The sequence below is a fragment of the Paroedura picta genome, chromosome 13, assembly GCF_049243985.1.
Source record: "Paroedura picta isolate Pp20150507F chromosome 13, Ppicta_v3.0, whole genome shotgun sequence".
Classification (NCBI taxonomy): domain Eukaryota; kingdom Metazoa; phylum Chordata; class Lepidosauria; order Squamata; family Gekkonidae; genus Paroedura; species Paroedura picta.
Window position 1 is genome coordinate 6448992 of NC_135381.1, and position 12252 is coordinate 6461243.

The window sequence follows — 12252 nt, forward strand, 5'->3', positions numbered from 1 at the left end:
GGGAAGGGTGACAGAGGGTGCAGATGGAATTTGCTACCACCACTCCTGAAGTGGGGGCCACGATCTTCCTTGCTGCACCCGGCCTCAGCCACAGACCTGGCGGAAGAGCTCCACTTTGCAGGCCCTGTGGAACACCAAGAGCTTCCAGCACTACCCACCCACCCACCCCCGTGGTCAGTTCTATTGTATATACATCGTAGCGCATGATGCCCAGTGCGCGTATGTATTTCTTAGAAATTTCACAGAGCTGCCCCACCGGAGGAAGACGAGTCTGCACAAATGACAGCTGTGATTCTTAGAGGAAGGAGGCGAGTAAAAGGCAGCAGGCAGACAGCGAGAGACTGATGGCCAGAAAAAATGGAGAAGGAAAACGGCCAACAAAAATCTCAAGGATAATTTTTTTAAAAAAGAAATTAAACAAGGAACATATGCAAAATGGCAGGTGTGCGGCTTCTCGGAAAATTCTACCTGGGCTAATATTTCATACCTCTTCCTGAAACTTCTGTTATAATGCTTTACCTTGTCTTCACTTTGTCTGGCTGCTGCTTATCCAAGCAACGAGAGACAAAATGGCAAGGTAGAGGGTCAGCTGTGAGCCAGATCAGCCTTGATTATTGCCAAGCCACAAGAAAATGGGTCCCTGCGGCAATCTACGGCCTCTGGAGATGGAAGAATCGGCTCCTAGGGGACTGACCCAAGTGCAGGAGGGCAGGAGGGGAAGGAGTTACTGAACTGAGAACCAGTGAATGGCTCCCAACACACCCTGGCTTGAAGTCTCCTGTAAAAATTGCAACAGAACAGCTTCAAACACCTCAAGCTGTCACCCCAATAGGCAGGCTCTTCATTAATTGGGGGAACCTGCAAAGGAGATAGAGCAAGAGGTGGGTAACTGGGATGCTTCACTTCTGTATGCCAGGATTTTTCCCTCAAGAGGACTCTCAAAGCAGGCAGGTGTTCAACCAGAAAAGAAAATGAACAACCTACCCACCACGTACACACAGAAGGACTAGCTCAGAAAGCAGGGAGGAGTGGGAGAGATTTTTAAGGAAAGGTGATAATTACTGATCTTGAAGAGGCCCACGGAAGAAGCCAAACAACCAGCATTTCAAGAGCTGAGAGAGCCCAAGAAAACCAGGTGCCTGTGTAGTATTCAAAACACATTCATTCGATGTTACTCCCTTCCAGGAGTCAGGGTGCTCCAGATATAGGACAAACTGTACCCTCAGGCAGGTGACATGATGCCGGAAAAACAATAACTTCATGGGCTCCCCCCCCCCCCCAAGATGGACAATGGTGTGGGAGAGGTTTGATGACCCAGCAAATACCGACCAGGAAGGGATAACGGGTTAGGTGAACGGAATGAATTGTTGATCAACTGCTGCTTAATTAAGGTATGTTAATGCAGGGGAAGTAGGGTTTGTTAATTAATTTGTTAAATTTGTGGACTGCCGCTCCGTGGGCTGGTTAACGGCCTCGGACTCATTCATCCAAAGGTTAAAGTCATAAAATCGTCAGTCATAAAACAGTGCATAAGACCAGTAAGTAGTTATTAATACAAGGTAAGAGTGAAAACTCCCACCAGTCGGACAAGTGTCCAGTTATCCCCAAATTTTAATTTCCCATGATGGGGGAGCAGAGAGGAAAGGGGGAAGGCTCATTCTGGTGTAGCATCCCTCATTTTGGCCTCAACCATATGCCTGGCGGAAGAGCATCCTTTTATGGGCCCTTCCAAACTTGGATCGTTCCGATAGAGCCCAGATTTCTGCTGGCAGCTCCTTTCACCGGGCTGGCTGGATAGGTTGGGTGTTGACGGGATTAGTCCAAGGTCAGTCAATCCATTCTGGTCCACTCATGGTCCTCAATTCCATCTCTCTCTGGGGCACGGAGGAGGCAGTAGACAGTCAGCTACTCGGACTCACAGTCCTGATCTACTTGGCTGGTTCATGGCGGGCATCCGTTTTGTTCCATTATGATCCTGCACTCATGGATTTTGGGGTGAGAGTGGGTGTTTATGGTGATTCTAGCCACAAATGGGCCCTCTGCAAGAGGAGGGGGATCTGACTGCTAACAAAGCCATTCACGCCTTCCACATTCTAAAAAATTGTGGTTGCCAGGCTAATGGAAATCTAATATTTGATTTGTTAATGCATTTCTCAGGGAATGGCACAGACTTGCCAGTTGTGGCTGCATCTTATTTAATTCGCTTATACCCCAATAGAGTCTGTCCCTTCCTCTCCCTGCAATAGACACCTTGCGAGGTAGGTGGGAATGAGAGAGCTCTGAGAGAACTGTGACTAGCCCAAAGCCACCCAGTAGGCCTCATGTATCTCAGAGTGGCTTACAATCTCCTTCTTTTCCTCTCCCCACAACAGACACCTTGTGAGGTAAGGTGATGCTGAGAGAGCTCTGAGAGAACGGTGACTGGCTAAGGTCACCCAGTCAACCTCATTTGTCTCAGAGTGGCTTACAAGCACTTTTCCCTTCCTCTCCCTGCAGCAGACACCCTACAAGGTGGCTGGGGTTGAGTGAGCTCTTAGAGATCTGTGAATGGCCCAAGGTCACCCAGGTGGCTGCATGTAGAGGAGTGGGGGAATCAAACATGGTTCTCCATATCAGAGGCTTCCGCTCTTAGCCACAACACCAAGCTGGCTCTCTAAAGACTTCCCTCCGCTTGCAGGCCCTGCGTCTGAATTATCCTTCCTCAATTCATTTCAGCGCTAATATTTCACACGGAAATCAAGCCCCACTTGGATTAGCAGCTCTCAAGTCTGTCAATGCGGCACTTCCGATAGGTGCTAAATATGCTTAAAAGAGACGTTTCAATTGCTGTTTAGCAAACATGTGCTTGGAAGAGGGAGAGAGCAAGCGAGGGAGCACAAGTGCATTACTGCCTGTTAGCATGCATTGTTCAATACAATTAATGAGGTCCCTTGCCAGAAGGAACGCTAAAGGGAGCCACAGGTAATAGACTGAGATGACTCCACTTGCGACCTTAAAAAGCTAGGGCGGAGCTTCCAGCCTGGGTCATTGTGTTGCAGAAGAAGTGGCTGTCCTGAGGAGTAAAGGTAGGCTTACCCTTCTAAACACCCTCCCTGGGACTCTTCCTAGGAGCTGAAATGACCACTTTGTGGCTATCTTTGGTCACATCACAAGAAGACTTAAGCTGAAGGCAGCAGGGAAAGGGGAAGACCCAACGGGAGATGGGGGCCACCGGAAGTGACTGGATGGCAATTAGTGAACATACAGACTAGAGGAGGATGAGAAGAAGAAGAAGAGCTGAGGGGTTTCTGCACTGCTTTTTGCGACCTGCCTTCAGAATGCAAATCTGGGGGGCTGTTTTTGCTATCGAGTCACAGCTGACTCATGGTGACCTTGAGACATTTTCAAGAGCTTGAGAGATGGTTTGCTATTGCCTTCCTCCAAAGCATGACCCTGGTATTATTTGGTGGTCTTCCATCCTAATGCTACCCATCCCTGATCCAGCTTAGCTTCTGAGATCAGGATAGCATGAACTATCCAGGCTAGGTTGTGAATTGGTGTAGATCCTGAATCTACAGGGAGCTCAGGTGTGGGAGGCATGAAGTCAAGGGCCAGGGAGGCTGACCCTTCAACTTCCAATTTATATACAATCCTGAACAATGGATCTTCACGCCAGTGGTCAGTTTTGGTTTAATTTCTGTGAAAGAACCCTTGCATAATTTTATGGTTGGGGGTAACCACAACAGGAGGAAATGTATTAAAGGGTTGCGGCATCAGGAAGGTTGAGAAACATTGTGTTAAAGAGACTCCCCCACCTCTTCACAAATTGTTGGTAGTTGTACTGTTTTTCCCTGTTCATCACACACACAACAAATATTCCCCTTGCTAAATCACCTGCAATTCTCAGTTCTCTCCCTCTAAAGCAGCATTCGCTGGCAGGGGGCTCCTGGGAATTGTAGTCCATGGACATCTGGAGGGCCGCAGTTTGACTACCCCTGCTCTAAAGGAACTGACTGTGCCACGGCTGTTCCTGGAACATCCTCCAAGTCACAAACATAAAGATCTACAAAGACACACAGAAATTGCCCTAGGGAGAATTTACACCATACAGTCAATTATATTAAATGTCCTACTCCAGGAGGGGGGGGGGAAGGGAGTGAATGAAACATTACTATTAAGGATCATGATGCTAAAATAATTGGAAGGAGTAGATTTAGTAGTCACTCAGCCCTCTTTGGGGAAAGTGTAAATTCATTAAATTACAATTAATTGCATGCAACATTGCTTTAAATTGATACATGGAAATTGAATAAACATCACTGCATCGGATTGCTTTCTGCGTGAAACCCTGGAGCAGCAAGCGGAACAGAGACGAGGGCGGTCAAATAACTGCGCAGGATAGAATGACATTCTTCCAGGACTCGGGAGCCGTCTCAGATTTCAGATGCCAGAAACAGAGAGATCCAAAACATTTCCCAATCATCCAGGGAGCCCTCGAGCGGCAAAACCAAAAATTCACGCCCGTCTTCTGCAAGGATGGAGGCATTCTTCCAGAATTTCTCCAGGCTGTGTGACTATCATGGGCAGGAAGGAGAACTGGTTTTCCGAAATTTACTGTTTTAGAGAGAGGAGTTCTGCTCCCACTGGGTGGTGCTCTGACTGGGGGGGATAGGAAGGTTTGGGAAGATATTTGAGCATCTACAGAGTGAAATTCTGAAATTTTACCCTCTCTCTCTTCTGGACCCTCCTGTGTTCTGCTTTCTCTTTCACCAAACTAGCGTTCATCAGAAACTGATTCCAGGTTACAATGAAAGAGAAAAAGAAAGGGGCCGTTGGATTTAGGGTGGCTAGACATCCCCGCCCACCCACCCCCAGAAATTGGGGGGAATGGGGGGGGGGTAGGGTTGCATGACCCATGCTAGGAAATTCCTTGAGATTTGGGGCTAGAATCCTGGGGAAGAGAAGGACCTTGGGAGGGGGGGGTACTATGTCATATCCACCCTCCAAAGCAGGGGTAGTCAAACTGCGGCCCTCCAGATGTCCATGGACTACAATTCCCAGGAGCCCCTGCCAGCATTCGCTGGCAGGGGCTCCTGGGAATTGTAGTCCATGGACATCTGGAGGGCCGCAGTTTGACTACCCCTGCTCCAAAGCATCAATTTTTCTCCAGGGGAGCTGATCTCTGTAGTCCTGAGATGAGTTGTAATCCCTGGGTCCCACCTAGAGGCTGGCATCCCTACACAGGGTAAAGAGGAATTAAACACGAGCCAGGCTGGGATTTGGGGTCGATTGTACCAAATGAGAGGTTAAGAACCTAAAAAGGTCAATGCCAGGGAAATAAACTTAAGCCTACAAGGGATGGAACACCATTTTTAAAACATAGTACCAGAATTTATTGATCAAGTTAAAAACCCAAGGTTTTTAGCACAGCCTCAATAAAACCAATACATACATATATACTCAAAGCCTCCACCGGCCATGTGATTTTGAATTCTTTCGCTGCTACTTCACTAGATAAAATCCCCTACAGATTTTTGCCCTTTCCTGGTATCAGCCGAAACTGGAGTTTTATGTCCAAGAGATCACTTTTAATACAGGGAACTAGGAAGAAGTCACCGCTTGTAACATTTTATTTCCTGTCCTTCCTTTCCCTCTCCCTTTTGACATTGGCACTGTATAATTTTTTTTGTATGCCGCTTTTAATGTTTTATGGCTGTTTTATACCGTAGACCATTCTATTTTAAGGTGCCTTTTATTTTATCATATCCGTCTTGTAAATTTGTTGTTTAGATTGTTCTTTTGTAAAGGCCTGTGGCCACCTACAAATAAATCTACCGCCTCCTGTAGATTATACTGTTTTCATTTCATTCTCTTCTGACGGGGTAAGCCATTTCTGCTGCGCTGCGTCTTGCCAGAATGCATGATTCCATTTTTATTGCAGTGTTATCGCATGTTTTACACTAGTATTATTGCATTTTAAAAATATAATCCTGCAATTCACCTTGTCTCTGACCAGGAGGGCCTGATCTTGCCAGATCTCAGAAGCCACCGTGAAAAGAGGACAAAATGAATACAGCATAAGAAAGAACCAGCCCCAGGCTATAACCAACAGTTAAACAATTTAACAATGAATGAAGATAAAGTGCAGTTTACCTTCTCTCTTCTTTTAACAGTAATCAAGCAACCAAAACGGACTCTAGATTTGTACTGTTTTCAATGTAGCTTTTTCATCCATGGTTGTTTCCGCCTATATTTTATGAGCATAAAGTCATCAAGTGGCATAGTTCCTTTAGGTATCCAACTAGTATGTGCTGAGGATCTAAGTCCTTCACTAATTCTACGATCTATTATTCTCCGCTTAAATTTCAACAATATATACATTGGCCTTTAGCTCAAAGGTATGGGAAAGCTTAGCTGGATACCTAAAAGATTTCCACTCCCGCAACTTAAGCCACAACTTAACAGCAGGAACTTCAGTGTGGTCCCCACTACCATCTCACCTTAAGCTTCAACAAGGAAGATGAGTGAGAAATCTGTAACATAAATAAAGCCATAAATAAAGCAAACGCTGGCAGGGGCTCATGGGAATTATAGTCCATGAACATCTGGAGGACCACAGGTTGACTACCCCTGCCTCATCTTATCCAAGAAACATAACCCTAACCCACTACTCTTCTGTGCGGATGGACGTTTTTTATACCAAGGGTCTGATTAGATCAGCCAGGCTCAACTTCTTAACTGTTGAGAAACCCCTGAAGTATTCCTTAGGGCAGCAGCCCTCTCCCACCCAAAAAGAGGAGTTCCAGATCGCCCTCTCTCGGATGAACAGACATGCTGGTGCCCAGAGGCCCTTCAGGGTGCTGTCTCATCCCACTGGGTCAGTTATTTATGAGACCCCTTTTAACAAGTTATGAAAAATCTCCAGACAAAAAGCTCCTGGCATTCCATTACTCTTGTTTCCCAAGCAGAAACTCACTTGATTGGAAAGGAGAAAAAGGAGGAAGACTTCAGGTATTGAGTAGAAAGGATGCATCTTTCGGGGGTAAATGAATGAACACACACACATTTTCATCTGTGGGTGGGCAGGTAGTTGTGAATGTTCTGCATTTGGCAGGGGATTGGACTAGATGACCCTGGAGGTCCCTTCCAACTGTACGATTCTATATACCCATACATACACAGGACTGGAAAGATTTTTACCACTTATTCAAAGCCTCCCAGCAGCTTCCAAACATCTTTCCCTTCCTCTCCCACTTAGAGAAGGAGAAAAAGAATAAGCGTTAGTTCTTATATGCCGCTTTTCTCTACCCAAAGGAGTCTGAGTGGCTGACAATTACCTTCCCTTTCCTCTCCCCACAACAGAACCCCCTGTGAGGTGGGTGAGGCTGAGAGAGTCCTGATATCACTGCTCGGTCAGAACAGCTTTATCAGTGCTGTGGCGAGCCCAAAGTCACCCAGCTGGCTGCACGTGCAGGAGCAGGGAATCAAACCTGGAGAACTCTTTTCTTATACCCCACTGAAGGAGACTCAAAGCAGCTTCCAAACACCTTTCCTTTCCTCTCCCCACACCCCAGGAGGTAGGTGGGGCAGAGTGAGCTCTAAGAGAACTGCTCTGTGGGAACAGCTCCCAGAGAACTGTGACTAACCTGTAGTCATTCAGCCGGCTGCATGTGGAGGAGCCGGGATTCAAACCCGGTTCCCCAGCTTAGTGTCCGCCACTCTTTAACCACTACACAGAGAAGGTTGTGCCGGTACTGCTTTGTTCTCTCCAGTTCCATGTAAACCACCCTGAGCCTCAGGAGAGGGTGGTATATAAATATAATAAATAAATAAACAACTGAAGTCCTTTCCTCTCTGGGAAGCCTTGTGCCACCAGTGGCTTCCAAACAATCTTGGCACTCAGGCCTTAGCTGTGACTCGGGGTCCACTGAGGCTTGCTGCAGCATCTCCAACGTCCTACCCAACAAAGAATACAAAGTCTGCCATTAAGATGGGACGCTTGATCAGCCCGGGATTTTCCCCAAAGCTGCCGAGATTTAGGAAGGAAGACGACTTGGTGCCTAACAGCTCAACTCTTGCAAGATGAAATTACCTGCATTTAAGGAATAAGTCCCACGTGCTCCTTTTTCACTAGTGGAGATCATGTACTATTTACCCAGGAAGCTGTTTGGTATTGATTGAAACCTTTGCTTTGTTAAGGTCACCAGCACTGTCTGCTCCGGGTATTCTCAGCCAGGGTTCTTGACAGCCCTGGAAGGGCTGCCTGAATTGGGGGGGGGGGGATAATTCATTTTTAAGATATATTTTTTTATTATTTCAATTTATATACCTCTGCATTTCCTAGGAACCCCCGGCGGCTCACAGAATAAAACATTAAAATGCAATAAAACCCCATAAAACCAAAGTTTTAAACAAGCAAGTGGTCAAAAACAGCAATAATCTATCCCATCCCACCTCATTCAGATGGTTAAGACGGAGGCCGAGTCTTTCCTGCTCACATGTTACATTACCATTACAACTCACCTATTTCCACAGCTCTTGGTCCTTTGACCCACTCTTCACACCTCCTTTTCTCTTTAAAACATCCTTAACATTGTTCTCCCTAATATTTGGGAGTTGTGGGCGGAGCACTGTCCGGGACACATCTGGTGTCCGGACTGCACTTCTGCCCGCATGGGCCAATCTAGCTGCGCCCATCGAAGCTGGTTACAAATGAATTGGGCCAGCCCCCAGAGCACCCACCTCCAGAAGCCGGCTGTGAGCCACAAGCCAGCCTCGCGCCCAAATACTGCCTGGTGGCCGAGGATGCCACTCCTCCACTGCCTTGCCTTGCCCACTGGCCCACTGCACCCGCCAGTGTTTGCGGTGGCCCATCCGCCTCCGGAGATGTCAGCCCACCCTCCACCAGGGCTACAGGCTCGCCCACCATGCACCTTGATGCCCGGCTGCCTCACCCTCTCCCCAGCCGCCAGCCACCAGCATGCTTCGGGCCTCCAGTGCCATGTGCCAGCCCATCCACCTCCACCCGCCTAGCCCCAGCTGCCAGCCGTGACTCCAGGAAGCTCACTCCTCCATCGGGACCCTCCGCTACGGGCCGTTGCATTCCTGGATCCAACGGGCTGTTGTCCTAGTCCTATATAAATGTTTGCTTACTGAGGCCCAAGAATGTTACCTCTGACGGGATTTTGACATATAAAGGAGAGCAATGAGGACGATCCGGGTCCTGGGGACCAATCCCTAGGAGGAAAGGCTCGGGGACGTGGGGACGTTCAGCTTTGGAGAGGTTTTGCTGTGGCTGTTGCTTTCAGACTCCTTTTTCTGCTCACCAAAGAGTTCTGAGAATTTCTTCTTTTCCCACCAGACGGCCAGCAGCAGAAAGGGGCCCAGTGTTTTTAGACATTTGCCTGTGATTTCTTTTTGCTGTTCATGTTCATTCCCAAGTAAATATTGTCTCTTGCTGCTAACAAGAGTCCCAACCAAGCAGCTGGTCGTTGATGCAAGAAACCAGCTTTCGCCGGCTAAAGTCTTCCAGCCCCGAAAAGGCTCCCAAACACCCTTTTGCTTGGGGGGCAGGGGAGGAGGGGGAAAAAAAATCTATTGATTGCAACGCATTTGAATTTTAGATTGCCCAGCGCCTCCATTTTTCAAGCGGGTTGCCGTTGGATGTTCAAGGTCAGGAAAGTCAATTGAAACTTAATTCTTCTCCGCTTTGATTTATGGCAGCTCTGACTTTAAGTACCTGATTCAGGATGGATTCAATTGTTTCTCGCTGAAAACAAATGGAGAAGGTGATTTTTTTTTTAACTCTTTCCTGAGGATTTTGCGTTGAATAATGGCTCCATGCGTTGGATCATATTACACTGGAATATTGTAATAGAAAGTATTATTCAACCTTGTTTTCTTGCGTGGTTACCGGAAAGCACAGTGGGTCAGAAAAGCAAAATGGCAGCCATGTGGGCATGGGGGGGGGGTTGTTCTCTCTGAAAGTTTTTGAGCTGGTTTTTAAAACAACCGTTTGTGATCGGTTTTGCTGCGCGAGTGTCGATCCTCACAGTCATGGCCTCGGTTCTGAACTATCTGCCGTGAAATCTCCTAAATCCTGAATGTTGGTTATTGTTTCATTTCCTATCATCCCCCCTTCCTTCGCTGAGACGCCAAAGAAAAAATCAATTCAAACAAAAGGCAGAGACCTACCAAAAACTGTCAAGAAACAAAACGGGGGAAATGCCAAGTGATAAGTAACAGATTTATTTTACGAAGTCCCTACGTGTGTTTTCATGTAGGTTTCATCAGTGAGAATCTGTAAAAACACAGTTTTATCTTTAATACAGATAACAGAAAGATCCCTTAAGAAGCTGAGCTGACATCACTGAACCTTTGTAGATCAATCATCTGACTCAGTGGAAGGTAACTCCATGTGTTCAAGCAAACTAATAAACACCAGGGTGGCTAAGCAGTAGCTCTCCATTGTCCACGGACTACAATCCCCATGAGCCCTTGCCAGCAGTGGCTCATGGGAATTGTAGTCCATGGATAACTGGAGAGCCACAATTTGGCCCCCACTGCTATGTAGGATGTATAATAACTGTCGGGTTATGCAAAATCTGTAGTGTGCATGATTCAACAATATATGAAGAACATCCTGCAGGGGGCAGTGGCGGGGATGTGCAGTTAGGATATTTAGATAGAACTTCCTGGCACTGTTTCAAATAATCTCCCCTCCTGTGTCCTGATTGGCTCACTTGGAACCTTCCTGCCCCTCCAATAAAGCTATTATTTAAGCAGCCAGTGCACTGCTCCTCTGCACATTTACCCTGCCAATGATAATTGTCTATTCTCCCTTTCCCATCCTTGGAGAAGCCCATCTTTTGGTGCTTTCCCATCTTTGGGGAAGCCCATCTTTGGAGATTTCCCATCCTTGGAGAAACTCAACTTTGGAGATTTCCACACAAAGTTTTGGATATCCATCTGGAGATGCTTGCTCTTGCCAGGTTGTATTAGAAGAGGCACCCACCATGGCACAGGTGGGTTATGAAGAGGTGCCATTCTCCCACCTGACTAGTAGTTGCAAGGGAGATGTGACACGATGCAGAGATCCCCTTCAGGAGAAATGGATGTCCTCTTATGAGAGGACAGGCAGTCCCAAGAAGCTGGAGGGTTCCATGGGGACTATACAATGTTTGTCAATCTCTGAGGAAGGGCTGGGATGCTGGCCAAGGAGGAAACTCAAGCACCATCTCCTGTCTGCACGGGACAGTGGCTCCTGTCTGCAAAAGGAGCTGGGTGCTGAAAACTCCTTCCTCGCTGAGGCCATAGGTCACACATCATTCCAGGAGCACAGGTTGTAGGTTCACTGGTACACGTCAATGTTCCCCCAACAAGGTTTTAAAAATTACAGGGGGCAAATGGCCTGCCACACCAGAGAGAACATCTGGATGAGAGACCACTTGGCAAAGAGGTCCTTTCTCTCATTGGGATGCCCTCTTGGGGTACACATACAGAATGGGCATCAGCAGGTGCCAGAAATGCATCCATCCACCTTTCCTGACAGACATAATTGGTCAGAAGTTGGGTTGGGCTGGCTAATGACATGATAGTGACTTCATCTTGTTGAACTCAAATATCTGAATGGGGAACCAATGGTGTGGATTCTCTCCACAACACTAATCCAAGGCCAGCTCTCCCCTCTTCCATCTGTCTCCTTGAGCAATGCCCAGGCTATGTCGCTGTACACAAATGCCTTCCCCTTGCCTCATTATGACTTTACATCTGGGTATGAGTCACTCATCCAAGAACAAGCCTTACGTTCTCTCTCTCTTCTGTATTCCAGCAATTTCCCATTTCAGGACAGTTTGTACCACTGGAACCAAGGACAGTTGCCATGGCCTTTTGAATAGGATCAAGTTCTGACTCTGTGACAGTCGGCTTAAACAGCTTTACCAGACTATGCATGCCCCTCGATGAAGAAGCGTTGTTTTTTATACCCTGCTTATCACTACCCGAAGGGAGTCTCAAATCACCTTCCCTTCCTCTCCCCACAACAGACATCCTGTGAGGTAAGTGGGGCTGAGAGAGCTCTGAAGGAACTCCACCGGCCTGTTCACATGGTCACTGAATTTTGTGTCCTGATTCTACAGCATTGTTCATGTTCACAGTTTATAGTGTATCTCGTATACTGTACGAACAAATTGTGGCTTGTGTTATTTAATTACATCCTCCCGGCCCTGTTGCATTATTCATTCACTGCCCTATGCTGTTTGTTTACATTTTTTA

General features: G+C 47.1%; 1 protein-coding gene across 2 annotated transcripts in view; it reads right to left on the reverse strand.

The window, feature by feature from the left end:
• The window catches only part of GALNT9 (polypeptide N-acetylgalactosaminyltransferase 9), a 413877-nt gene that overhangs the window by 132571 nt on the left and 269054 nt on the right, over positions 1-12252 (reverse strand). The gene's annotated exons all lie outside the window — the stretch shown is intronic.